Below are 9,207 nucleotides of genomic sequence, written 5' to 3' on the forward strand. Positions count from 1 at the left end.
TGCTGACTGAATAGTAGGTGATGGATTAGGCTGATAAAAAAATTAAAATTCACATTGCACCCATGCAAGGCATTTTCAAGGTATTTCTGAGCCTCTCCTTTGTTCCCTTTAGAAACAGTACAAGAGTTACTAGAATATACAGTCTGCATAGTAATATGTCTGTATTAAGCTCTGCCAAGTCTGTGCATGAAGGGCTTATAAAAGATTTATGTGAATTTCTGTGTCTGCTTTTTTATTTGGAGGCAGGTTGCTGTATGCAGCTATGTACAGTATTCTGTCTTAAGGTAATAGATACCTTTGCTTATTTGGAAGGAGGGAACTGTGGGCAGTTAAATATATAATACTGTTATCCATTTCTATAGGAAGCAGAACAGCTAAGAAAAAGCATTTTTGTGTTAGACAAATTACAATATAATTGAGGTTTTTAATACAGGAATGAAAAATAAATATTTTATTGAAAGGTCATTGGAATTTTTTTTAATAAAGTTTTCTAGTAGCAAGAATCTGATTTCACAGAATCACAGTATCAGTTAGGTTGGAACAGACCTCTGAAACCATCAAGTCCCAGCCTTTGAACAAACACCATCTTGTCAGGTAGACCATGGCACTGAGTGCCACATGCAGTCTTTTCTCAAACACCTCAGGGATGGTGACTCCATCACCTCCCTGGGCAGACCATGCCAATGCTTGACAGTCCTGTGAACAAATTCCTCCTCATGTTCAATGTGAACCTCATTCACTGTTGTAATATATAAAATTAAATAATTAATTAATTTATCACATTTGTAAATTTCCAGGCATATGTGCTAATTTCCTGAATTTATTAGGGCAATCCCTCTTGTGCAAATTATCATTTGTTGTTGGACAGGGAGGGACATGTTACATAAGCCAGTAACCCAGTTGTTGCTACCTCTTTGGCCAGCCATGTCCTTCTTCTATGCAGATTTCCCGGAACCAGTGACACTGCTGAGTTTCCTTGATGCTTAGTTTATCTGTGTTGTAAAATAGTTACATTTTGGGGAGAGAGGAGCTGAAGAGGTGAGAACTGTCCATGGTGTTACATGTACTGAACGGGAAGGTGCTCTGAAGCAGAGAAAGAAGCCTAAGCAGTAGCTGTATGCACAATTATCCTTTTGGTTCTGTCATACCAATGTAGTGGGAGGCCAGGAGTCCAGATGAATGTTTCAGTTACACCTTCATGAAGAATGGGAATGTCACACTGACTGTGCAGCAGTATATATTTCAGATTGGTAAATATTTCATTTACAACAAGTGTGGTTTGTCCAAGAGGATGTGTGCAGTTTTCCCTCCTTGCTGCTACTGTGCAGAGCACTGCCTGGTTGTCTTTATTCTCTGGATTCTTTCTGTTCAGTGGTATTGTGCATTAGGCCTGAAACTTGCATTTTGTGAGTTTTGGGAGGAAACTCCATGTGGTTGTGTGTATATTTTCCCATGCATCTAACCAACACAAGGCAACAGAAAGAACACAAATGTTAAGGTTACCCTGCCCACCAACCTTTACAACATTGTATGGGAGGGGTAGTGCAGTTGTAATGGATATAGGAATGCTTGTCCATGCCCAGATGGAAATGGTTGTTTACTGGATGGCAAGTACTGAAGTTTTATCAGTGGGAGAACTAGGCAGGAAAAACCTGCAGTTTGACTTTGCTAAACTTTTACGCAATTTTTCCTCCACATGAAATATTTCCACAGGAATCTAAGGCGTGTGGAAGATGCTGGATCACCAGGTGCAGAGATTGAATTCTACCCACTGGAAAGGTAACAGGAGCTAGATTTTATCTCCAGAAAACAACCCACACTGCATCTCACTCCTTGACCTGGAAAGGTGTTTTCCAAGGTCAGAAGAGGAGTTTGGTACCCATGGCTTAGTCCTTGGTGTGTCTGTCTTGCAGCTATCAGAGAAGCCAGATGGGTGCTGGATACAGAGATTTTATTTTATGATGTCTGCTTGCATTTCTGATACTCATATTTTGGGGCAAAGACTAACTTTTTCACTGATTTATTTCTTTAGGTTTTTCTACAGCAGCAACAGGTCTTCTCTTGCCTCTCATGGGAACACTTAGCCTTTTGATAATGTCTCCTTCATAAAGAAGGGGGGAAGAAAGGATGGATCAGCAGGGGTGTGCAATGGAGTGATGTCCACATGTGGTGATAACAGTCATGATGATCCCTGTCCCACTAACTTGGAGAATTGAATAAAAAAGTTGAATTGTAATTCATGAGAGTGTGAGATTCTTTTTGGTACCTTTTGCACCCTCTCCCCCTTCTTGAAGGGCTGGTTAACTTGAGAAATCTGTTGATACTGTATCAAAGCTGCAGCTAAGCCAGAAGAGTAAAACCTATTGGATGTTCTTCACTTTATTAACCTTTTTTTTTCCTCCAGGAATTTAATTCCTAAGAGTTCTAAATGCTTTATATTGACATGAATAATCTTCCCAAATGCCTTAGAAACTTTAGCATCAGGACTTTGGTTTTATCAGTCATATTACAAGGTTACAAGTTCACCTAAGTCACTGAGGATACAAGTCTCCTGAGTTTCAAAAGTGAAGTCACCATACTGATGATGCTAATACTTCATGGTCACCTTGGTGACTGCTAGAGAAAAAGAGAAGCAACTTGGTTAACCTGCCAGAGCTAATGTGCCTTTGCATTTTGAAGCCACAGTGACAGGGCTTGCTATAGACATGGACATTCTTACTATCGATTGTTTCTGCGGACAGCAAATCTTACCATGTATTATAGATCTTGCACATGGCTCTCTTGGTTTGTTGTTAGTGAAGCACTGTAAAGTATTAGACACACACTGATGGCATTTCCATGATGTGCCTACTTGAAATTTGTACAAAATTTGTAAAAGTGAAGCAAAAAAGGGGAGCAAGATGCTGAGTTGGTACATTATCAGTAAACACCTCTTATCATTAACATTCTTCCTGTTCCTTTAATGGATATTCATTTCATGTACATTTAATTCCTGTTTTCTGTGTGCTTGTTCTAGTAATTTACATGTGAATGTAACCTAGCAATGTGGCTGGTAGCCTTTCTGCAGCTATGCCTTTGCTCCAGTAGCTGCAGTTTATGGTTGGATTTTTTGCAGATCTCGTCACACTGTTCCTCTGGCAGTGTGATCTGATTTTGCAGATCTGTGTGTCACCTGTTCCTCTGTGAGCAGGTGGAATGGCTGCCCCAACGCAGTAATGGCCATTTCATCTCTTGTGCTTCAGTGCCTGTTTGTGTGCTGATGCATATGCTAATGCTTCCTTAAGTGCTTTTCTGCCTTAATATTTCATGCTTAAAAGGTAGAACAGCTGAGAATTTTCTAAATTCCTTCTTAGTTTCATATATCCCATTGTGCTAAGCTGCTTTCAGGCCCTGTATGTATTTCAGTTCTCTTATTTTTTTGTGGCTGTTCAGCAGTGTTCTCTGTTCTGCTGCCTCAAGTTTGCTCCTCCTGCCTTCATAGTCTTTTTTTTTCTTTTTTTTTTTTTCTTTTTTTCTTTTTTTTTCCCCCCCCTGGTCTTTTTTCTGCTCTTAACTGGCCCCACATGTTTTTATCCTTGTCCCAAGCACACACACACATATGGTAGCCTAAGAATATTTCTTACTCAGTGTCTACCACAGATAACCATTCTTTGTATTACTCTAAAAGTGTGTTTTCCTTTTTTCAGAGAAATGCTTTGTTACTACACATTTCCTTTTGCTATTTCACAGCCTGTTAGAAGTAAAATAGAAATTAAAACAAATTTATCACTGTGTAATGTCTTAGTAGTGGGAGAAAGTTAGCAAATTGCAATACTGAGGAGAAGGTTCCTGGCTTTTACACTCATTTATCTATCTTTGTCAAGAGGGATTGGTCCTGCAATCCATGTCTTCATGTACCTCACTTAAAAGCTCAAATTCAAGAGCTGTGGTCAAGAATCTGTTGGTGTCATGTAACGTTTTGCTTTCCTTTGTCTTTTTTATCTTCCTTTGAATTTAAGTACTGGGTATCAACAATTAAATAGTAGTTGGATAGTCATGATACAATATTTTGATATTACTTGTACAGTATAGTGAAAACATTAATAATAGTTCAGTAATGATAATACTGACCTGTGCTGTGATGATCAGGGTGTAGACAGTTCCTTTTGCACATCTGCATTTCCTATTAATTGGAATTGCACTGTTGTGCCAGCTACAGAAATGGAGTACTTGTAAAACTCTGCTTTGTTTAGTGTGATGAGATCTTGGGGTGGGGTATATTTGTATTGAGGCCAGATTTGGAGAGAGGTTGTAATTTTGTTTAGCATTAGATCTGGAAAACCTCTGTAACTTGTCTGGACTGCATTCCCAGTGGTGCATGATGTAAACAGACAGCTATGTCTTGACCACTGTCCTCTTTTATTTTTCTGGGTCGTTTTCCTTATATTTTGCCGTATCACCTTGGTTGCTTCTCCAATCCACTCTTTCCCTGTCTAGACAACTTGGTTTATCACTGTGTATGTACCTCTAGGTGCTCTGCAAAATCTAGGTTTGGAGTCAGACATCACATCATCATCTCTCTGCCGCTCTCATCCCATGTTGTCATCACTCCAGTATTTTTCCAGACGCGGTGCTTCGGAGGCTGCCCTGCTGCGATGGTAATGTTGAGAAGGGAGAACGTGCAATGCAGTGACCGGGTCACCTCAAAAGCCTCAAGGGTGGAATCCTTGGGAGAGAGGCTGCCGCTGTGTGCTTCTTTCCCCTGCACTGACCCCCTTAGTTTAGCTGGTGGTGCACGGGCCAGTCTGATAAGCACAGGCTGATGAGCTCACCCCTACACTGCTTCCTGGCTTGGGCACTGCAGCCTGGACATGGGCTGGTCGTGGAGATCAGCGATCACCGGGTCACTGCTGCTGTGCTCTTCTGTGCTTTGCACCTGCCTGGCGCTGAGATCCGGGCAAGCTCCTTGGTCTCCTGAATGTTTGCCCTCATCTGCTTTGGATCTACTATCCCAGTTGGTGCAAGGGAGTTGAGTAAGTCGTACTGGGCTCCAAAATCATCTTAAACACATTAGGAAGAGTTTCTGTCAGAGATGGAGTACACCTCCATATTTTTCTCAGCATTTTAATAAAAAAAAATAATTTGTATATTTTATAACTACACTTCTGAAGATTTCTAATGAAGGCAAAAGTCTTCTAGTTCTGCTTATCTTTCCCTTCCTGGAGGGCACATATAGCAGCTGCCAGAGCTGTCTCTAGGGAAGAATCTGCTGTTTCCCTACAGCCCCCAAGATTCAGGAGAAAAAGATAGCGGTACAGTGATGTTCTTCGAAGGGAAAAATTGGGAGGCTGCTCTCTAGCATTCCTAGTAACCATCCATGTTCAGCAGCTGAACAGTAACAGTTGTCTCTAAGAGTATTGATAGAGGATGCAGGGAAGGAAGGGTCAGTATCCCTTACAGCTGTGATGTCACTAATGGACCAGAAGTCACATTTCTGTGGAGATGAGGCAAGATGATGATGAAGGAGAACTTGGGCTTTTGGAAAAATAAAAAACCAATCTCTACAGTTTTCTAGTGCCTTCTTTCCAGACTTGTGGACAGTGCCGTGTCACAGGGAAGAATATCTGCCTAATCTTCCCTGTAACATCCCTCTGCACAACTTTCTTAGGTCCTATATGCAAGGTAAGACTCTGAGGGAAGAAGTACTCTCAGAATCATTCAAAGTGCTCTCTGCAGCCTGAATACTTCTGTGTCCTGGATTGGGGATTTCTCTTTTTAGCCCAGTCTTAGTAACAGCTCATGTATTTTGAAAACAGCTGAATTTGTGAGCAGTGAATGGAAATAAAGAATTGCAGCCCAGTTATGAGACTTCACTCTGGAACAAGCAACCCTTGAAACAGGAGAGGAGGCCCAGTAGAGGGAAGGAAAGAAAGTGCTTTCAGTATCTGAATTTCCAGATTTAGTCAGGGGTATGTGTGCAACTTTCTGTTATAACACTGCTGGCTCTGATACCATCAGTTGTCACATGGAGCCATTTCAGGTGGGAGATGTTAAAGGAGTCCAGCCTTTGTTAGATGCAGGTGACTGGTGTAGAAGCAAAGGGATAAGATGGGTTCCTAATGATGCTTTCCTGTCCAAACTCTATTCCTGTTCCTCCCATTGCTCTACTGAGATACCTTTTGGCACTGTAATTTGGTAGGAGGCTTTTTTACTCTAATTTCCAAGGTCGACAGTTTTTAACTGTTGCAGATTTCTCTCCTGCAAGCAAATTAAGGTCTTGAGACTGGCCACTGTTTTAAAGATATCGGCATATCTGTTATCTGAAAGGATGGGGTTGGGGCACAGAATTACATTTTTCTGATCAGTTTTGTGGTTAATGTCCCTTTGTGCAAGGCAGTTTTGCAGGAGCCCCTGCTGGTTTTTACACCATCCAAGTTAGCTGTGTTTCCTTGGAAGTTTAGTTACTCATTGAGATGAAGCTGGCATTCAGCATGTCTTACTATAGACTGTACCAAAGATGAGCCTAGTCTGGAAGGCAAATAGCCAAAGCAGATGACGAATGTGACAGGACACAGGAAAAGAGCACATCAGTAGCTACGAGTTGTAACTCATCTGTGGTGCAGTGACAGCTATCCATTATGCTGTAGAGTCCATTGGATGGAAAGAGATTGAAAAACAGCCCGGATTCTGTCTGTTGGCTGGCCACTATTCTTTGCATGCATCCTGTTTTTCACCTTCCTGTAGGGAATTACTGCCAGAGTCACACCACATTTGCAGGTAGAAATGTTTGTTCTTGAGCAACTGTTCAGTGGCAGGAAGGGCAGCAGGGACCCGCCTGCCCAGGCTCAGGTGCAGTTTTCTTTATCACAAATGGAGCCCTCAGTGAGCTGTGTGCAGATGAAGACGCCAGCAACAAAAGCAAGGGTGCAGCACCAGGAATTTAGCATTGAGGACACTGCAGACCCATTTTTGAACATGTTTTTAAGGCATCCAAGTCTTGCAAAATTGCTAGTCCTAGCCATCAACTTTTGATTAAATTTCCATCTTTTCCTTTAGCCCACATGATTGGTGTTTAATGTCACTGCATTCAGTATCCCTTGGAGCAGAACAGACTTTGGTGCATTGTTTTGTTTGTATGGAGTTGGCAAGCAGGTCATAATGTGTTGCTTTGGTTGTCTGGAGGAGTTCAGCATCTTTTAATAACATGTTTTTGGAAGTGTCCTTTAACAGATGTAACTCTTAGGAGCTGGAACAGTGAGGATGAGAAGCAAGCTGGTTCTCAGGGATTTGGAAGCAGCTGTTGTGAGCCCAGAATGGTGAAGTGCTTTCAGAGAGGTGAAATTCATGCTCATATGCAATCCTACCCTTGGAAGCTTTTTCTACAATTCCTGTCTTCCCCATTGCTTCTGGAAACCCTCCCAGAGTTTTGGATACACCTCCTCAGGACTTCAATGTCCCCTGTCACTGAACTTCTGATAAAACCTATCCTAACCCTGCACTTATCTTTTGCATGGAGAGGGTGCGGGCCAGCAGGGTTTGTTTTTCTTACTGGCTTGTCAGAAGAGCTGCCAGTCGTGTCTGTTTCCAGCTGTGGTTTTGTCACAGGCACCTACCAATGCCTGGTGCGTGAATGGCATCTTCCGAGGTGAAAGAGGTGAATTCCAATGTCCTTAAGTCACTTCTCACTGTGCTGGACTGGATCTTATTTTGCCAACTTCACTTTGGACCCATTAACTTAATGGAGAGTTGGAAACACAAACATGGGAAAAAAAAACCCAAAAAACCAAGCCCAAGATCTCTGAATCACATATTAACAGATACATCTTAAAGCAGAGATCTCTTTACTTATTTCTGTTGTTGTACATAGTAAATACAGGAAGCAAGACAGCATATCCCACTGCATCACAACGGGTTTAATTTATCCCTGGCTAAATCAGTCCATTTCAGTGGATGTGATTGGTAAAAAACATCTCCCAAGAGGGTGAGTTAGTTTTCTTGAGGCTGTGTTTCCCTCTGCTGGTGTGGAGTTAATACTGCTGATGTTTTTTTCCCCTCAAAACCAAGCTTCTGTAGCTACTACTTTCTCATAATCCCAAGAAACATTTAAACTTGTCCCTCATCATAAAGATTTTATTCCTTATATCCAATCTAAATCTACCCTCTTTCAGTTTAAAACTTTGACCCTTGTCCTGTTCCAGTGTCTCACCACCCTCACATTAAATAATTCCTTCCTAATATCTGATCTAAACCTGACCTCTTTCCATTTAAAGCCATTTCCTCTCATGCTATCACTGCGTGCTATCACTTGTGAGAAGTCCCTCTCCAGCTCTCTTGTAGCACCACTTGGTACTGGAAGGGGCTCTAAAGTCTCTCTGGAGCCTCCTCTTCTCCAGGCTGAACAATGCAAACTCTCTTGGCCTGTCTTCACAGCTGAGGCTCTCAAGCCCCCTGATCAGCTTTGTGGCGTTCTTTGCACTCTGAACAACAGGTCTGTCGTTGTGTTTGAGGGAAGAGATGAGAATCTTGACTCCATGTTTCAGAAGGCTGATTTATTATAATATGATATTATATTATATTAAAATGTTATACTAAAACTATACTAAAAGAATAGAGAGAAAGGATTAATCAGAAAGCTAGAAAAGAAAACAAAGGAATGATAATAAAATCTTGTGACGCTCACAGCCTCCACACAGGTGGCTGTCATTGGTCACCAAGTAAAAACAATTTCACATGCTGGGTAAACAATTCTCCAAATCACATTCCAAAGCAGCAAAACATGGAGAAGCTGAAACTTCCCAGCTTCTCAGGAGAAAAAATCCTGACAAAAAGATTTTTCATACAATATGTCTGTGACACAGGTCCACATCCATCTTATGCTGGGGGTACCAGAGATGGATGCAGCACTCCAGGTGGGGTTTCATAAGTGTGGAATAGAGGGGGAGAATCTACTCCCTCATCATGCTGCACACACTGCTTTTGGTGCAGCCTGGAATACAGTTAGCTCTCTGAAAAAAAAAAAAAAAAAAAAAAAAAGCACTGTATGTAAGAGCCTGGACTATTTGGCAGCATTAAGCAAGCACAGGGAATGAAATATTTAAGTTAGAGAGCTAATGTGTTTTGAGATCTGAATATCAGATCCAGTAAATTCACGGCTATGCATCTCTGCAGGGAGGACAAGCTGTTGGCAGACCATCTAAGCAAGGCAGCCTCTGTATTCCACACAGGAAT

General features: G+C 41.6%; 1 long non-coding RNA gene across 1 annotated transcript; it reads left to right on the forward strand.

Moving 5' to 3' along the window:
• The first annotated feature begins 519 nt into the window (after nt 1-519).
• On the forward strand, nt 520-2,236 carry LOC121341028. The gene is made up of 2 exons (XR_005953381.1): nt 520-1,779; nt 2,033-2,236. It is a non-coding gene; the product is annotated as an uncharacterized LOC121341028 (long non-coding RNA).
• Nucleotides 2,237-9,207: the final 6,971 nt, after the last annotated feature.

This window comes from Onychostruthus taczanowskii, unplaced genomic scaffold, assembly GCF_017590055.1.
Source record: "Onychostruthus taczanowskii isolate IOZ18803 unplaced genomic scaffold, ASM1759005v1 scaffold44, whole genome shotgun sequence".
Taxonomy (NCBI): domain Eukaryota; kingdom Metazoa; phylum Chordata; class Aves; order Passeriformes; family Passeridae; genus Onychostruthus; species Onychostruthus taczanowskii.